The sequence below is a fragment of the Podarcis gaigeae genome (assembly GCF_964106915.1).
Source record: "Podarcis gaigeae genome assembly, chromosome: 4".
Lineage (NCBI taxonomy): Eukaryota > Metazoa > Chordata > Lepidosauria > Squamata > Lacertidae > Podarcis > Podarcis gaigeae.
In genome coordinates this window covers 99,912,352-99,929,064 of record NC_139677.1, presented here as the reverse complement: position 1 = coordinate 99,929,064, position 16,713 = coordinate 99,912,352, and the positions used below count along the sequence as shown (strand labels likewise).

General features: G+C 47.0%; 2 long non-coding RNA genes across 2 annotated transcripts in view; both read right to left on the bottom strand.

Moving 5' to 3' along the window:
- The window catches only part of LOC310843867, a 305,033-nt gene that overhangs the window by 20,033 nt on the left and 268,287 nt on the right, over positions 1–16,713 (bottom strand). The gene's annotated exons all lie outside the window — the stretch shown is intronic.
- LOC310843896 overlaps positions 244–16,713 on the bottom strand; it is a 43,670-nt gene continuing 27,200 nt past the window's right edge. Inside the window, exon 3 of the long non-coding RNA XR_014563755.1 lies at positions 244–430. This is a non-coding gene — a long non-coding RNA (uncharacterized lncRNA). The remainder of the gene's footprint in view (positions 431–16,713) is intronic.

Genomic DNA, 16,713 nt, shown 5'->3' with positions numbered 1-16,713 from the left:
CCAGATATTCGCCAGGAGAGAATGTGTTCCAGTTAAAGTAGGGCTTCTCAGAGGGTGTGGAGCATCACACAAGTGTGGCAGGAAGATTCAAGCAAACTCAAAGAAACATTTAAGCATTAAAAGACTTATCTCACAGTTTCCAGTGAATTTCTCTGTCACTTTCTTTACTGCAAAACTATTGTTTGGGGGCATGGGTTTGTTGTGCAGGACCTCCCAATCACCTATACAGTGGTACCTCTGGTTACGTACTTAATTCGTTCCGGAGGTCCGTTCCTAACCTGAAACTGTTCTTAACCTGAGATACCACTTTAGCTAATGGGGCCTCCTGCTGCTGCTGCTGTGCGATTTCTATTCTCATCCTGAAGCAAAGTTCTTAACCCGAGGTACTATTTCTGGGTTAGCGGAGTCTGTAACCTGAAGCGTATGTAACCTGAAGTGTATGTAACCCGAGGTACCACTGTAGTTGTGGCAGCCTGAATTTGCCAAAGACACTGACAGTCTGGGAAGGGACCTGCGTTATAAACTATTGTTTCATAGGGTTTGATTTCTTTTGTAAACTGCATTGCATTCGTTCTTCTTTCTGGGTGGATACTTGAAGCCAATGAATTAAATGAATCTGCCCTCAGATGAACTGAGAGCAAAATCTCCATATATCTCCCTCATCTAGTCTCCAACCAGCCTTTGCTAATGGGCATTACGGCAGATGAGAGAGACAGGAATGTCGCCTGCCCCCCCCCATTGCCCATCTTTTGTGTCCAGCTGCGAGCGAAATAGCTTGTTTCATCTGTTCCCCATAATAACCGTTTATTACATCGGAGGCGGCACATGGAGCGCACAAAAACGCAGTCATCTGGAAGCAGAACGATAGAACTCCAGAAGGTAGACAGGATAGTAAGGTCATGCAGAGGAAGAGGACCGTGATCCTGATTCCCCAAAAAACAAAACAAAACAAAACCCCACAACCCACCCCAAGCTGTTCATGCAGCAAAACAACAATAGCAACACTGGGATTTGTCGGGATTTTCCTTTTCCGCAGGGGAGAGAACCGCATGGGGAAAAGTTCCTGCCTGGCGCATGAGTTCTGTATCCCTGATTTGGCTTCTCCCGGGCATGCAGGTTTCCCAACGTAATGGAGTTTTCGGCATGGGGGAGCATTTGATCACATGACACCCGCTCCCAACCGGTCCCAGGAAGGCTGTGCCACATGCATTGTGGGAAGTTCGGAAGACAGACCAGCCTGGAAGTTGGACGAGAGCTTTATTCTCTCCCCAACAAAAACAGGAACAGGATTTAGCTGCGATGAGATCACGCTTTAGGTCCTTGCTCAGCTCTGCAAGAATTGAATCTAGGAAGTTTCTGGCCCCATCCTAATGCAATTAGGTCCATTGCGGCATTGCCACCTTGCGGCGCTTCCGGACTCTTGCTCTCTTCAGGTTGGCTTCAATCCTGCACCGCTAAATTTGGGTGGCGTGATTGGAGGATTTCTGCAACAAGCCCACTTTCCTCCAAAGATCAGACTCTTTGCGATAGGAAAAGTGATTGGGGGGCTACATGGGAGAAGGGCTGGGGCAACCCTTGTTTTGATGCAGCGTCGTCAAACCTCCCCACGAACAAGTCAGGATGAATGTTCATTAAATAGCCAGCCGCATCTACGATACGATAATCTTTATTGTCATTGTCCCATACAGAACAATGAAACTGAAAAAATCTACATCAGACATTCAAAAACCAACAAGCCTGCTATCCCAGCTATCCCAACCTGGTTAGTCCCTAAAAACTCTGATACCCCATAATTGAATACAATATACTCACATAGAGACTACCTTACACTGCATTTAAAACCAAAATCGCATTTGGATAGAAACTGTTTCTCAGGCGGCCAGTCCTAGTCTTTATGACCCTGTACCTTCTTCCAGAAGGCAGAAGCTGAAAGAGATCATTTCTGGGGTGCACACTATCCTGCGCTATCTCTGCAGCTTTCTTTCTCTAATCTCCTTGTGCACAAATCAAGATGGATGATCCATTCACAGGGTCTTCTGGAAGGACTCTAATTGACTCTTTCCTACCCAATGTGATTGGGGAGTGAAGTATAGGTGGGTTCCCACAAGGCAAGACACAGCAATAACAGCAAGAACCTTCATTGAACTACATAACTGGGAAACAAAGCAACTGCTTATATACTTTCCTGAAAGCCTGGGCCACTCCCACTCTCAACGTGATTGGCTATCTAAACTTCCAAGCTGCGAATCATGACTCAAGAATTCAAGGGCCAATGGCAGAGGCCCAAATCCTGAAATGTTCTGTGATTGGACGTCGTGTCTCGAATCAGAGCACAGGAGCTCAGCATCCTTAGTCCAGACTCAAGCTCAGGCAAACACCGATCACTGAATACATAATAGGGAGCCCCTTGTCAAGATAACTGCCGGAGGGGTGGGTCTGAACAGGGTGTTTGTGTCTCCACACTCACAAGCCCACCTCGATAGAGGGAAGGTCTGCAGCTCAGTTGCCGAGAACATGTTTTGTGGGTGCAACAACAACAACAACAGCTTCAGTCCCTGGCTTCAGCGGCTGCCGTTCAGTGCAGACAATACCAGTCTAGATGAGCCACAATCTGACATGGCCTTCAGGTCGCTTCCCATGGCTTCTTCAGGAATGCCATTCCCCCCCCCCCCTAGCAAAAATCCTTTTTTCTTTCTTTTTCTTATGCTACCTGATATTTCTTTCTGCCTAGGAACACTGAGGGCATGTGAGGACATCTCTCTCTCTTTTCGAGCTATTTTTGATAAGCGCAACTCCAAGCTCTGCATGCAGAACCAGACATGGATGATGTTAGTCTCCAGTGCTTCCCCCCACTTTGGAACCAGGGAAGAGAAATATCGATCTGAGCTTGAATCCACCTTTTCTCTGCAAAACACTCGCAGGCAACGGAGCCGAATTTTCTGAGACTGGTGGTTTTGTGTATGAGACAGCCCCTGGGTAGATGAAGCCAGGCATTGTATTGCTATTCTGTAAACTGTATGAAACAGCTAGGCATTCCTATTGAGAATCCTTTTTCGTGGTGGTTGCTACACTCAATGATGTGGCTGAGATGCAATATCTGTTGTCTTGGTTTCAACAGGGCTAAATCGGAACAAACCACAGTCCACGGGAAAACCAATTGCCTAAGAGCTGGTGGAGGAAGACTGGAAGAAATTTAAAGACTATCTACTGAAACATTGTAAAATTAATGAATATTAGAAGGATGTTGGAATGAAGTTATGTGGTTTTAGCAGAAATGTTATAAAGGTTTAGGAAAAAACAGACTGTTAATTGGTGAAAGGAGGGAAAGTAAAGTTACATTATATTAAGATAAATTACAGGACAAAAATTGGAAAAGATGGAAAGGATTTGCTGAAATAGTTAACCAAACTAGAATACAAAAAAGGGAGGTGTGAGGAGGTCAAGGAAACAAGCAAATGAAAGATAAGTTATGGGAAGATTTTCTGTGTTTTTTAATGGATTTTATTTTCTTCTTCTTTCTTTTTTTCCTTATTGTGATGTGTTGTTTTGTTTTTGTTTAATATGGTGTTTTTACTTTTTCTTTTTGTAACTTTAATATTTTAAACTTTAATTTATTTTTTTTTTAAAGGAAACCCAATTGCCTTTTCGTTCCAATTCAGCGCTAAGGATAAGGTTTCCCCAGGGGAGAGCAGTAAGGCAAAACGTAAGTGTGGTGGCACAGCAATAAAATTGCCAGCACCTTTTGCAAAGCTAAGCAGGGCCAGGTACGAACTGGGTGAGCTTCCTGCATTGCAGGGGGTTCAGTGTTTCCCAACCTTGGGTCTCCAGCTGTTTCTGGACTACAACTCCCATCATCCCTTGCTAGCAAGACCAATGGTCAGGGATGATGGGAATTGTGGTCCAACAGCAGCTGGAGACCCAAGGTTGGGAAACACTGGACTAGATGACTTTCTGGGTCCCTTCCAACTCTACAATTCTGTCGCTGTGCGTTCCCCCTCCCCGAGATTTAAGATTCTGTTTTTAAACTACGGCTTGCCACAGAGCCTAGGGCTTGCCAATCAGAAGGTCGGCGGTTCGAATCCCCGCGACAGGGTGAGCTCCCGTTGCTCGTTCCCTGCTCCTTCCAACCCAGCAGTTCGAAAGCACGTCAAAGTGCAAGTAGATAAATAGGTACCGTTCTTGCAGGAAGGTAAACGGCGTTTCCATGCGCTGCTCTGGTTTGCCAGAAGCGGCTTAGTCATGCTGGCCACATGACCCGGAAGCTGTATACCAGCTCCCTTGGACATTAAAGTGAGATGAGCGCCGCAACCCCAGAGTCAGCCATGACTGGACCTAATGATCAGGGTCCCTTTACCTTTTGCTTATTGTACAGGTCATGTGTTTTACATTTATGTGTAATTCTTAGAAATAATTTAAGCTGATATGTTTCCATTTGGGTACCATCTATATTCGGTTGTCTTATTAATAAATCTAGACAAACCTAGACAGCATCTTAAAAAGCAGAGACATCATCTTGCCAACAAAGGTCCGTATAGTTAAAGCTCTGATTTTCCTAGTAGTGATGTATGGAAGTGAGAGCTGGACCATAAAGAAGACTGATCACCCAAGAATGGATGCTTTTGAATTCTGGTGCTGGAGGAGACTCTTGAGAGTCCCATGGACTGCAAGAAGATCCAACCTCTCCATTCTGAAGGAAATCAGCCCTGAGTGCTCACTGGAAGGACAGATCCTGAAGCTGAGGCTCCAGTACTTTGGCCACCTCATGAGAAGAGAAGACTCCCTGGAAAAGACCCTGATGTTGGGAAAGATGGAGGGCACAAGGAAAAGGGGACGACAGAGGACGAGATGGCTGGACAGTGTTCTTGAAGCTACCAGCATGAGTTGGACCAAACTGCGGGAGGCAGTGGAAGACAAGAGTGCCTGGCGTGCTCTGGTCCAGGGGGTCACAAAGAGTCGGACACGACTAAATGACTTAACAACAACCACAAATTAATAAATCTGGAATAGGAATTTAGACGCAGCCGACTACAGCTACCCCCCCAACCCCCAGTGCTGCTGCTGCTGCTGCTGCTGCTGCTGCTTCTTCTTCTTCTTCTTCTTCTTCTTCTTCTTCTTCTTCTTCTTCTTCTTCTTCTTCTTCTTCTTCTTCTTCTCTGTCTTTTTTAAAAAAACCTTGCTCTGCAAATTTCTGGTGCAATCGCCTGAAATCTGAGAAATCTGAAGGGGTGTGGCTTTGCAGCTCTGCATCTTCCAGCCTCTACCCCCACCCACTGCCACGCTGGACAGCAGTTTGCCGCAAGCCAAGGGGGAACTGGAGCTGGGGAAAGGGGGGGGGCGACGTACGTTTGTGTAAGCATGGAGGCAGAAGTCTCTTTCTCTGATGACAGGCCTCAGCTGCCAAAGGACCCATCTCCTCCTACAGCACATGCCAAGAGACGCAAATAAGCAAATTCCTGCTGCACGCACAGCTCCATCTTGCAACGAAACAGCTCCCGGGATCATCTGCAGCGCTTATTCTTAATTTTTGCCATTGCTCTCTTTGCCATTGCCCAGTTCTGTTCCTGGATCAGCAACGAAAGCTCCAGGAATTCTAGGATGTGGGTGTGTTAGTGCTGGGGTGGCCAGCCTGATTATTTTATCCCCTGTGCCTGCCGCTGTGCTGTGTTTACCTTGCATACAGTCGGAGTTTAATTCTTGCTATCTGTACTTTTTGAATTTTGTCTTTCCCCTGGTGGCACCGCTGCCTGCGATGGAAGATGCTCCATGCATTTGATGAAGGGGACCACAGTCTACGAAAAGCTTATGCCACCATGAATTTGATCGTCTTTAGGGACGCGGGTGGCGCTGTGGGTTAAACCACAGAGCCTAGGACTTGCCGATCAGAAGGTCGGTGGTTCGAATCCCCGCGACGGGGTGAACTCCCGTTGCTCTGTCCCTGCTCCTGCCAACCTAGCAGTTCGAAAGCATGTCAAAGTGCAAGTAGATAAATAGGTACCGCTCCAGCAGGAAGGTAAGTGGCGTTTCCATGCGCTGCTCTGGTTTGACAGAAGCGGCTTAGTCATGTTGGTCACATGACCTGGAAGCTGTACGCCGGCTCCCTCGGCCAATAAAGCGAGATGAGCGCTGCAACCCCAGAGTTGTCCGCTACTGGACCTAATGGTCAGGGGTCCCTTTACCTTTATCTAGGGTACTGCAAAGCTCTCTGTCGTTTTGACTCAATAGGCAGGGATCAGAAAGCTTTTTCAGCAGGAGGCCAGTCCACTGTCCCTCAGACCTTGTGGGGGGCGGACTATATTTTGAAAAAGCGATTGGGCTGGATCTGGGCCCTGGGCCTTAGTTGGCCTGCCTACCCATGCAATAGAGCCTCTGTAACTGACTAGTACCTGCTTGCTTCTCACTGTCCAGCAGCGCAGAAGGCAATTCGTAGTCTCTTGCCAATGCGCCCCAGAGGAAATTCCTCCTGTGCTTCCAAATGAATACAAAATGCTATTATTCTGTGCAGAAGACTCCAGCTTGGGTAATGCCAGCTAGGCAAATTCCCCCAATCCAGTTGCAAAGGGTGATGCTTAATTCAGCTGATCTAGGGACTGAGCCAAGCGACACGTGTGCATCCAAATTGTGGGCTTGAAAATCAAACTGTGGCCTCCTCTGCCTGTCACCCAGCTGAGCTCAGTTTCTTCCACATGCTCATTGCGATCTCTGCGTCTTGGCACCCGGCCCATGAGAACAGGAAGGGTTCCCAATTCTCACCACCCACATGCTGCAGAAATGGAAGGCCAGGAAGCGGATGCTTGCTTTAGCGGACCCTCCAGATGTTGGACTACAATTCCCATAATCCCTTTGGTCGGGGGGAACTGGCACTGATACAGGTTCACACAACATCTGTTCTGCATTTGTAACAACTCAATCTTTCAGTACAGCAACTTCGGAACTCCCTGCCTATTGATGTCAGGCCTTTATTGTACTCTTTTCGGCACCTGCTATTGCTGATCAGAAGGTTGGCGGTTCAAATCCCCGCGACGGGGTGAGCTCCCGTTGCTCGGTCCCTGCTCCTGCCAACCTAGCAGTTCGAAAGCACACCAGTGCAAGTAGATAAATAGGTACTGCTCCGGCAGGAAGGTAAACGGCATTTCCGTGCGCTGCTCTGGTTCGCCAGAAGCGGCTTATTCATGCTGGCCACATGACCCAGAAGCTGTACACCGGCTCCCTCGGCCAGTAAAGCGAGTTGAGCGCCGCAACCCCAGAGTCGGTCACGACTGGACCTAATGGTCAGGGGTCCATTTACCTTTACCTAGTTGTTAAGAATGTTGGTGCGAGTTTTAATCCAGTGCTGAGGAGCACGAAGCCTCTTTCAGGCTGAACTTCCAGGAGAAAAAAGTCAGACTAAGTGATGACAACTGGGTCAGAATTGAGGAACTGGTCGGCCAAAATTATATAAGTCCAGAGCTACATTCAAGAGGCCAGTCCTGAGCATTTTGCCAGTATTTTTGGGATGACATTGATCTTTTTCTGGGTGAAAAAGAAATCACAGGGATGGCTAGCAGGAACTGCACACAGTGTTTAATTTAGCCCAACACAAATTCTCCCTGTTGAGAAAATTGCCTGTTTCCTTTGCACATTTATGTAATGCTCCTGCTTTGTATAGATATACAATTTAGACTTCAATCCCCCACAGAGGCAGAGAGATGATTGTCTAGAAAATTCTGGGAGTCAGCATGATGCAACTCTGGAAAAATATTGCCAAGCGATGTCTGCTAAAAGAAACACAGATGTCGGGAGTCCTGGCCAGCAGCTGTGAGAGAATCTCCTCCACAACGCTCCTCCCTCTTCCCTCCCTTCTTAGGACTCGTGCTTCCAAGCTGAGAATGCTGTGAGTTTGGGGAATGTCTCTTCTCAAAGCTGCATTTAAGAGTCAGGCAGAACACTGCGTTCATTCTGGGGTTAAGATTCAGCTACACTTTTTTTCCTCCTCTCAGAAAAGAGCAGCCAGAATGATCAGGGGGACACAGCAGCTCCTCTACGAAGAACGTTTGCAGCGTTTGGGACTTTTACATTTAAAGAAACGGCAAATAAGAGTTGATATAACAGAAGTTTATGAAAATTACTCATGACCTGGAGAAATTGGATAGAGGAAAGTTTTCCTCCCTCTGTCACAACAGTCAAACTCGTGGAGAAGAAGCTCAGTGTTGGAAGATTTGGGGCAGAGAAAAGAAAGGGGTGCTTCAAAACTGTGAACAGTTTATCTGTAGAGCTCAATCCCAATGTTGGAGGCTATTGACGGCTTTAAAGAGGATTCAACAAATTCAGGGGTTTCCGATAGCTGATAGCCAGGCTCTGCCTCCACAGCGGCCACCAGCTGGAAAGCACAGGAGGGGAAATAATAATAATAATAATTATTATTATTATTATTATTATTATTATTATTATTATTATTATTATAATTTATTCACCGTATTTTTCGCTCCATAAGATGCACTTTTTTCCTCTTAAAAACTAAGGGGAAATGGCTGTGCGTCTTATGGAGCGAATGTGTGGTCCCTGGGGCTGGGGGGGGGACGACGACCCGGGCTTCCCCTGCCAGCCCCTGCCAGCCCCTGCCAGCCCCTGCCAGCTCCACGGCTCTGTTCCTTCCACCACCTCCCACAAAAGCCAGGGATAGCCGCGTTCCCTTTAAACAGTGCGCGGCTCTTGCGGGGCTCTCTCACTTCCTCCACCTCCCTTTAAAGAGTCGCACAGAGTGTGTGTGTGGTTTCCTCCTTGGGGAAAAGCCTGCAAGCGCCACACACACACGGCTCGTGAAAGGGAGCGTTGAGCAGAGCCTGGGATGCATACAGGCTCTGCTCAGCGCTCCCTTTAAATAATATTGTTTTTCTTGAATCCCCCCTCTAAAAACTAGGTGCGCCTTATGGTCAGGTGTGTCTTATGGAGCAAAAAATACGGTATATCCCGCCCTCCCTAGCCGAAGCCGGGCTCAGAGCGGCTAACAACAATAAAAGTAACACGATTTACGTAAAATCACAATCAAATAATTTAAATACATTCTAAAATCAATTCAGAATCAAATTAATGGCAACCATTGGATTACCAAAGGAGCGGGTCAGAGTGTGCCTTGGCCGAAGGCCTGGTGGAACAGCTCTGTCTTGCAGCTCTGTAGCTATTCCCAGTGGCGTAGCGTGGGTTGTCAGCACCCGGGGCAAGGCAAGTAATTTGCGCCCCTAACCCGTGGATTTGCGCCCCCTAACCCTAACCCCCAGATGTTGTGGCCGGTGCGGCCGGCCCCCCCTGCACCCCCCACGCTACACCACTGCCACAAAGTAGTGCGAGGCTTAATCACATGGCGGGGAAGAAGGCAGCAACTGGGTCCCGGGGGCGTCTCTGATGTGGCCTTACGGGCACCATTTGCAAGCGGGGAGCGGCACCCCATCCGTGCGAGCGCGCCCCCAGACGCAGGAGCCGCGCAGGCAGGGCTGGGGGCTGAGGCGCCAATGGAGGGGGGATGAAGGGCCTGCGAAGCCCTCGAGCACCAGAGAGCTGCTCCTGGTTTCGCGGGGGGGGGGGGGCTCGGCCGGGGGCGGCAGCCCTTTTGTCCGCAGGATGGCAGCGGCGCCACCGGCCAGCCCCATTACCGGCCCGGCCAGCCTCCCGGGGCGCCAGGGCTCCGCCGCAACTAACACCTTCCCTCCAAAACTGGGCTGGTCGGATGTAGTTCTCTCCCGCGCTCAGCTCTGCGCTGGGCGGCCGCTGCATTTTCCCTCCCCCAGATAGTCCCTCCCTCGCTCTCTCTCCGCTCCGCAACGCACGCCTGGCACCCTCCCCCTCCACAGTGGGCGGCGACCCGGCAGCTCGGATCAGATTCGCACAGCCAGCACTGTGAGAGAGAGTGAGCCAGGACCAGGTAGGGGCAGAGAGCTCCGAGTGCGCCCCCAAAAATGTTGCGCCCGGTGCGGCTGGCACCCCTTGCACCCCCCACGCTACGCCACTGGCTATTCCCAAAATTTTGCTAGCAGGCTTTCCATTGGGACCTGGCTGGCCACTGTGAAAACAGGATGTTGAACAGCTGCATTAACATGTGGCTCCAAAATTTCAGGTCCCACCCCCTCAAATCTATCAAAGTTGAGTGCTAGTCTTGTGTTGCGAACCCTGTATTTCGTGCTGCTCCCAAACAGTCATTGACACAGCAAATCGGAGTAGTAGTAGTAGTAGTAATAATAATAATAATAATAATATTGTTTTATTTATATCCCGCCCATCTGGTTGGGTTTCCCCAGCCACTCTGGGTGGCTTCCAACAAATAAAAAAAATACATTAAAATGTCACACATTAAAAACTTCCCTGAAGAGGGCTGCCTTCAGATGTCTTCTGAATGTCAGGTAGTTGTTTATCTCTTTGACTTCTGATGGGAGGGCATTCCACAGAGCGGGTGCCACCACCAAGAAGGCCCTCTGCCTGGTTCCCTGTAGCTTTACTTCTTGCAATGAGGGAACTGCCAGAAGGCCCTCAACGCTGGACTTCAGCGTCTGGGCAGCGATGGGGGTGGAGATACTCCTTCAGATCTACTGGGCTGAGGCCGTTTAGGGCATTCAAGGTCAGCACCAACACTTTGAATTGTGCTCGGAAACGTACTGGGAGCCAATGGAGGCCTTTCAAGACCGGTGTTTTGTGGTCTCAGCGGCCGCCCCTGGTCACCAGTCTAGCTGCCACATTCTGGATTGTAGTTTCCGTGTCACCTTCAAAGGTAGCCCCACATAGAGCGCATTGCAGTAGTCCAAGCGGGAGATAACCAAAGCATGCACCACTCTGGCGAGACACTCTGCGTACCAGATGGAGCTGATAAACAGCCACCCTGGACACAGAACTGACCTGCGCCTCCATGAGCAGCTGTGAGTCCAAAATGACTCCCAGGCTGCGCACCTGGTCCTTCAGGGGCACAGTTGCCCCATTCAGGACCAGGGAGTCCTCCACACCCGCCCGCCCCCTGTCCCCCCAAAACAGCACTTCTGTCTTGTCAGGATTCAACCTCATGTGCACTTTTCGAACCACCGTTTGCAGGCTGCACCAGTTTTAGACGGGGTGGGGCTTCCTTCTCTGTGATCCAGCCCCACTTGCGGTTTCTAAGCCATCAAATGATTTTTCCAAAAAGCGTTCCTGGAGGGCAGCCTTTCGTCATCTTCCTGAAATGCTTCTAACGGGTCTCCTCCTCCTCGCCGTGCCTGAACATGAAGGATCAAGCTGCCTTTAGAAGGAAACATCTTGCCTGGAGACACTCGGCTCTGTGTGACTCAGCTCGGCGAAGCATTTCACACTCTGCTGTCAAACCGAGCTAGAGTTTCCCAGCCCTCCCTGGGTCAGCAAAACAAAAAGCGTTAAGGCTTTAAATTGCCATTGGAAACGTTCTAACAGTTTGGATGAGTCTCAAGTTTGGTTCGGTTACGCTGTCTCCTCAGGGCCTGAGGTGAGGGACCAGGGAGAAGAGAAGGTGGAAGAAGATTGGAAGAAATTTAAAGACTATTTACAGAAATATGGCAAAATTAAAGAAGTTTAGAAAGAGACTGGTATTAAACAATTTGACTTTTGCATAAGCTGTTTTTAAGATTGTGTGTAATATATTATTATGAAAAAGCAGGTAATGTTAAATCAGAAGGATTTGCTAAAACAACAAATTAAAATAGAATGCAAAAAGGGAGGCGAGAGGAAGTCAAAGGAACAAGTTAATGAAAGGACATTTTGGAAAGTATAATTTTATGTGCTGTTGGTTTTTTTTTGCTCATCTTTCTTTCTTGTTATGTATTTTCCTTTTTTGTATTTGTGTAGTGTGTAGTGGTTTTTGTTGTTATTGCTGTTATTGTTATTGTTAATGTTATTGTTGAGTTTATTGTTAAAACTTCAATAAATATAATTTTTAAAAAAGAAAGAGGTGAGGCACTTTGCTATTTCAGTGGACATGAATAGCCAGACCACTGTAGCCCAGAGCTGGCTGTGGCTGATGGGCTTTGTAGTCCAAAACATCTGGCTGGGGAAGACCACTCTACAGTAGCCCACTTGATGTTGTTCAGTCGGTTAGTCGTGTCCAGCTTTTCGTGACCCCCTGGACCAGAGCACGCCAGGCACTCCTGTCTTCCACTGCCTCCCGCAGTTTGGTCAAACTCATGCTGGTAGCTTTCTCCTTGTGCCCTCCATCTTTCCCAACATCAGGGTCTTTCCCAGGGAGTCTTCTCTTCTCATGAGGTGGCCAAAGTATTACAGCCTCAGCTTCAGGATCTGTCCTTAGAGTTCTGTCAAGAGAACAAGCTGGACATCACAAACACGCTTTTCCAACAACACAAGAGACGACTCTACACATGGACATCACCAGATGGGCAGCATCGAAATCAGATTGATTATATTCTCTGCAGCCAAAGATGGAGAAGCTCTATACAGTCAGCAAAAACAAGACCCGGAGCTGACTGTGGCTCAGATCATCAGCTTCTTATAGTAAAATTCAAGCTTAAACTGAAGAAAGTAGGAAAAACCACTGGGCCGGTAAGATACAATCTAAGTCAAATCCCTTATGAATACACAGTGGAAGTGAGGAACAGGTTTAAGGATTTAGATTTGGTGGACAGAGTGCCTGAAGAACTATGGATGGAGGCTCGTAACATTATACAGGAGGCAGCAACTAAAACCATCCCAATGAAAAGGAAATGCAAGACAGCAAATGGCAATGTGGAACATGCAAGTTGAGACAAATTTAGCCCAGATAAATACATCTTGCTTTGTGGAAGCAGAAGAGGCAGGAAGGCAAGATAAGCGCTGATTTGGGATGTACGCCTAGACAGTGAGTCTGACAAATGGCTGCTCTAATTTGTCCTTCTGTCTTCAGTTAGCAAGACCATTCTTCCAGGTTAGCCACACCAAGCGAGCTCAGTACAGAGGGGGAAATGTCAGCGCTTTTTCAGGGATTAGCAATTTGCTGTGACCAGCACCAATGCCAGGGTTTTTGGGAACCTCCTGGAAGCCATAGAATCACAGAATCGTAGAACTGTATAAAATTATTATTATTATTATTATTATTGATGAGTTCAGGGAAGTTTTTAACGTGTGACATTTTAATGTATTTTTAGTCTTTGTTGGAAGCCGCCCAGAGTGGCTGGGGAAACCCAGCCAGATGGGCAGGGCACAAATAATAAATTATTATTATTGTTATTATTAACTTAATCAAAATGTCTTTCAATATGATTTGCAACAGGAGCAGGAAATTTGCAACGGGGGGGGGGATTCTGATTTTAAGAAATTGTATTAAATTATAATAATTTGGTTTGATTTGTGATAATTTGGAAAATCACACAAATAAATAAAAAAACCCCCAAAATTTATACCCCACAACAACCCTGTGAGGTTGGTCAGGCTAAGAGACAGGGACAGACTCGAAAGTCATACTCAGTAAGCTTCACGACTGAGTGGGGATTTGAACCCAGGTCTCCCAGGGTTAGTGTTTGTTTCTTTGTTTGTTTTGCAACCCTTGTTACAACTTATTAGCACTCCTCATTTGGGGAATTCGAAAGTTGAAAATTTCAACATGCACAAATGATGGAAGAAAATATTGCAGGAAAATTATTAAGCGGAATTACTGACACTCATCCTGTATAAATCCACCACTAGGGCAATTCATTATTATTGAGTCAATAACACACTGCAGAAGGACGCCTGGCATTGGCGCTACAATTTCCCCCAGGCGCCAGCAGCGCTAAGACCCCCTGCCCTTGAGTCTATTCATTTCATTCTATCTCACTTCCTATCCCCGTTATTTCCCTCCTCTAAAAAAAACCCCTTTCTGATTCCAGGCTCAGATTTCTGGCACCTGTGTGGGAATTCTAGCGCGGTGCACAAACACTCAGCTTCTTTTCCCTGCGGGTTAATACGGGGTGTGTCCTGTTCATTTCAGAGGGGAAAATAATCCCAACCCCTTGTCATGGCCGCTACAGTTCTCCCCCCAGGCACCCAGCGGGACTACAACTCCCACATTTTTCCTGTCCCGTCCCCCACCAAAACAGCTTGGTTCCATTCACTTCATCCCTTCACCGTTGGGCGCCCAGTTGGGAATTCTAGACTCTTGGAGCTCCTGTTTCCCCCCTGGTTTCAGGTTTGAGTCCTGAGGACAGATGAATGGATAATAAACTGTTATTTGAAAGCCGGGGACGGGGGGACGGGGACGGGACTGCAGAAAACATGCATCTGAGCAGACTCACAGTGGATAAGGGGGCCCTTTATATGTCCAGCTGTCCTTTGTCAACAACAAATTGTCACTGTTTTTCATGTTGAATAGATGGTATGTGGTGATTTATGGACCTAATAGGTATCTCAAGCCATTTGCGCATGCAGAATGTAGGCACCCTATATATAGAAATGAGCAAAACTGTTCTTAACCTGAAACACCACTGTGGCCAATGGGGCCTCCTGCTGCCGCTGTGCCGCCAGAGCCCGATTTCTGTTCTCATCCTGAAGCAAAGTTCTTAACCCGAGGTACTATTTCTGGGTTAGCAGACTCTGTAACCTGAAGCGTATGTAACCTGAGGTACCACTGTATATAGAAAGGAGCAAACAAGTGATATTTGAGGGAGCAGGCTAGCAGGTGAGGCCCATGACTTACATCCTAGGAGCCTACACAACACAAAACACTGTTGCTGCATGTAGGTTTTATTTCATTTGTTTTTATCTTATATTTTGAAAATGTACATCAAGTTTTTTTCCTTTAAATTTTTTTGGGGCCCCCAAGAAATTGGGGCCCTAAGCTATAGCTTGTTTAGCTTATACAGTGGTACCTCGGGTTACAGACGCTTCAGGTTACAGACTCTGCTAACCCAGAAATAGTACCTCGGGTTAAGAACTTTGCTTCAGGATGAGAACAGAAAAAAGACCTGAAGCCTTCTTGCTGGGAATGACAGGTAAAGAAATTAAAAAAGAAGACAAGACGATATTTCTCTACGCCACCACGGCCGCAAGAATTATGCTGGCACAATATTGGAAATCGGAAACCATGCCCAGCATAATTGATTGGCAGGTTAAAATGGTAAATCAAGCTGAGCTTGATAGATTAACAGCTAGAATACGAGATCTAGATGAAATTTCAGCAAAATTGGAGTAAATATTGGAAATATATTGGACAAAACTTATAAAGTGAACTGGTGGGGATAGAACAACTCTATCAGCGACGGATTATAAGATCAAAAATCAAATACGTAAGGGAGGAAGATATTCGATACTTACCAAAAGGGTGGAGGGGAGTCCAGGGCCCAGTAGAGCCCAACAGAATATGATTTTTTTATTATGGTTTTTTACGTTGTATAATTTAAGGAAGAGAACCCTGTTGTATATATATTTTTTGTTGTATTTGTTTATTTTTACCTGTCTTTATATAACTTGAATAAAAATGTATTTTTTTAAAAAAAAAAGAGAGAACAGAAATCGTGCGGTGGCAGCGCAGCAGCAGCGGGAGGCCCCATTAGCTAAAGTGGTCTTCAGGTTAAGAACAGTTTCAGGTTAAGAACAGACCTCTGGAACGAATTAAGTACTTAACCCGAGGTACCACTGTACGTAAATCCGGCACTGCCTTTGGACTGCAAACATAAGCTTTTTCCAGCGAGTCATGACCCTTCCATTCCCTCTGCCCATGCAGAATAGTACCATGTCATCAGTGACAGCCTTGAAGTTCAGCTGCTCACTTCAGGAACGGATAGTATTTCTGTAGGGGGGAAAGTGCTCAGAGTGCAAAATAATCCTGCATCCAGTCATTCTATTAATAAAGCTGACCTAATAAGAGACTTCCCTTTTCTAAAAAAACAAAAACAAAAATGAGTGTTAAATTGCTCCCAAGGCAGAGACGTGTGTCTGCCAGCAGGTGGCGAAACGTCACCGTTTCTAAAACACTTTCCTGCAAGGGTAGCAGTTAGAAAAGCAATGCACGCCTTCCCCCAATATAGGTTGCAGGAACCAGTGCCGGATTTGTTGTTGTTGTTTAGTCATTTAGTCGTGTCCGACTCTTCGTGACCCCCTGGATCAGAGCACGCCAGGCACTCGGGTCTTCCACTGCCTCCCGCAGTTTGGTCAAACTCATGCTGGTAGCTTCAAGAACACTGTCCAACCATCTCGTCCTCTGTCGTCCCCTTCTCCTTGTGCCCTCCATCTTTCCCAACATCAGGGTCTTTTCCAGGGAGTCTTCTCTTCTCATGAGGTGGCCAAAGTATTGGAGCCTCAGCTTCAGGATCTGTCCTTCCAGTGAGCACTCAGGGCTGATTTCCTTCAGAATGGACAGGTTTGATCTTCTTGCAGTCCATGGGACTCTCAAGAGTCTCCTCCAGCACCATAATTCAAAAGCATCCATTCTTTGGCGATCTGCCTTCTTTATGGTCCAGCTCTCACTTCCATACATCACTACTGGGAAAACCATAGCTTTACGTATAATCTAAACAAGGTATAGCTTAAGGCCCCACTCTCTTGGGGGCCCCCACAAAAATTTAAAGGTAAAAAAAAGCTGCCTGTACATTTCCAAAATATAAGATAAAAAACAAATAAAATAAAACCTACATGCAGCAAGAGTGATTTGTGTTGTGTAGGCTCCTAGGATGTAAGTCATGGGCCCTGCCTGCTAGCCTGCTCCCTAAAATATCCCTGGTTTGCTCATTTCTATATACAGAGGTACCTTGGGTTACAGACACTTCAGGTTACAGACTTTCTAAC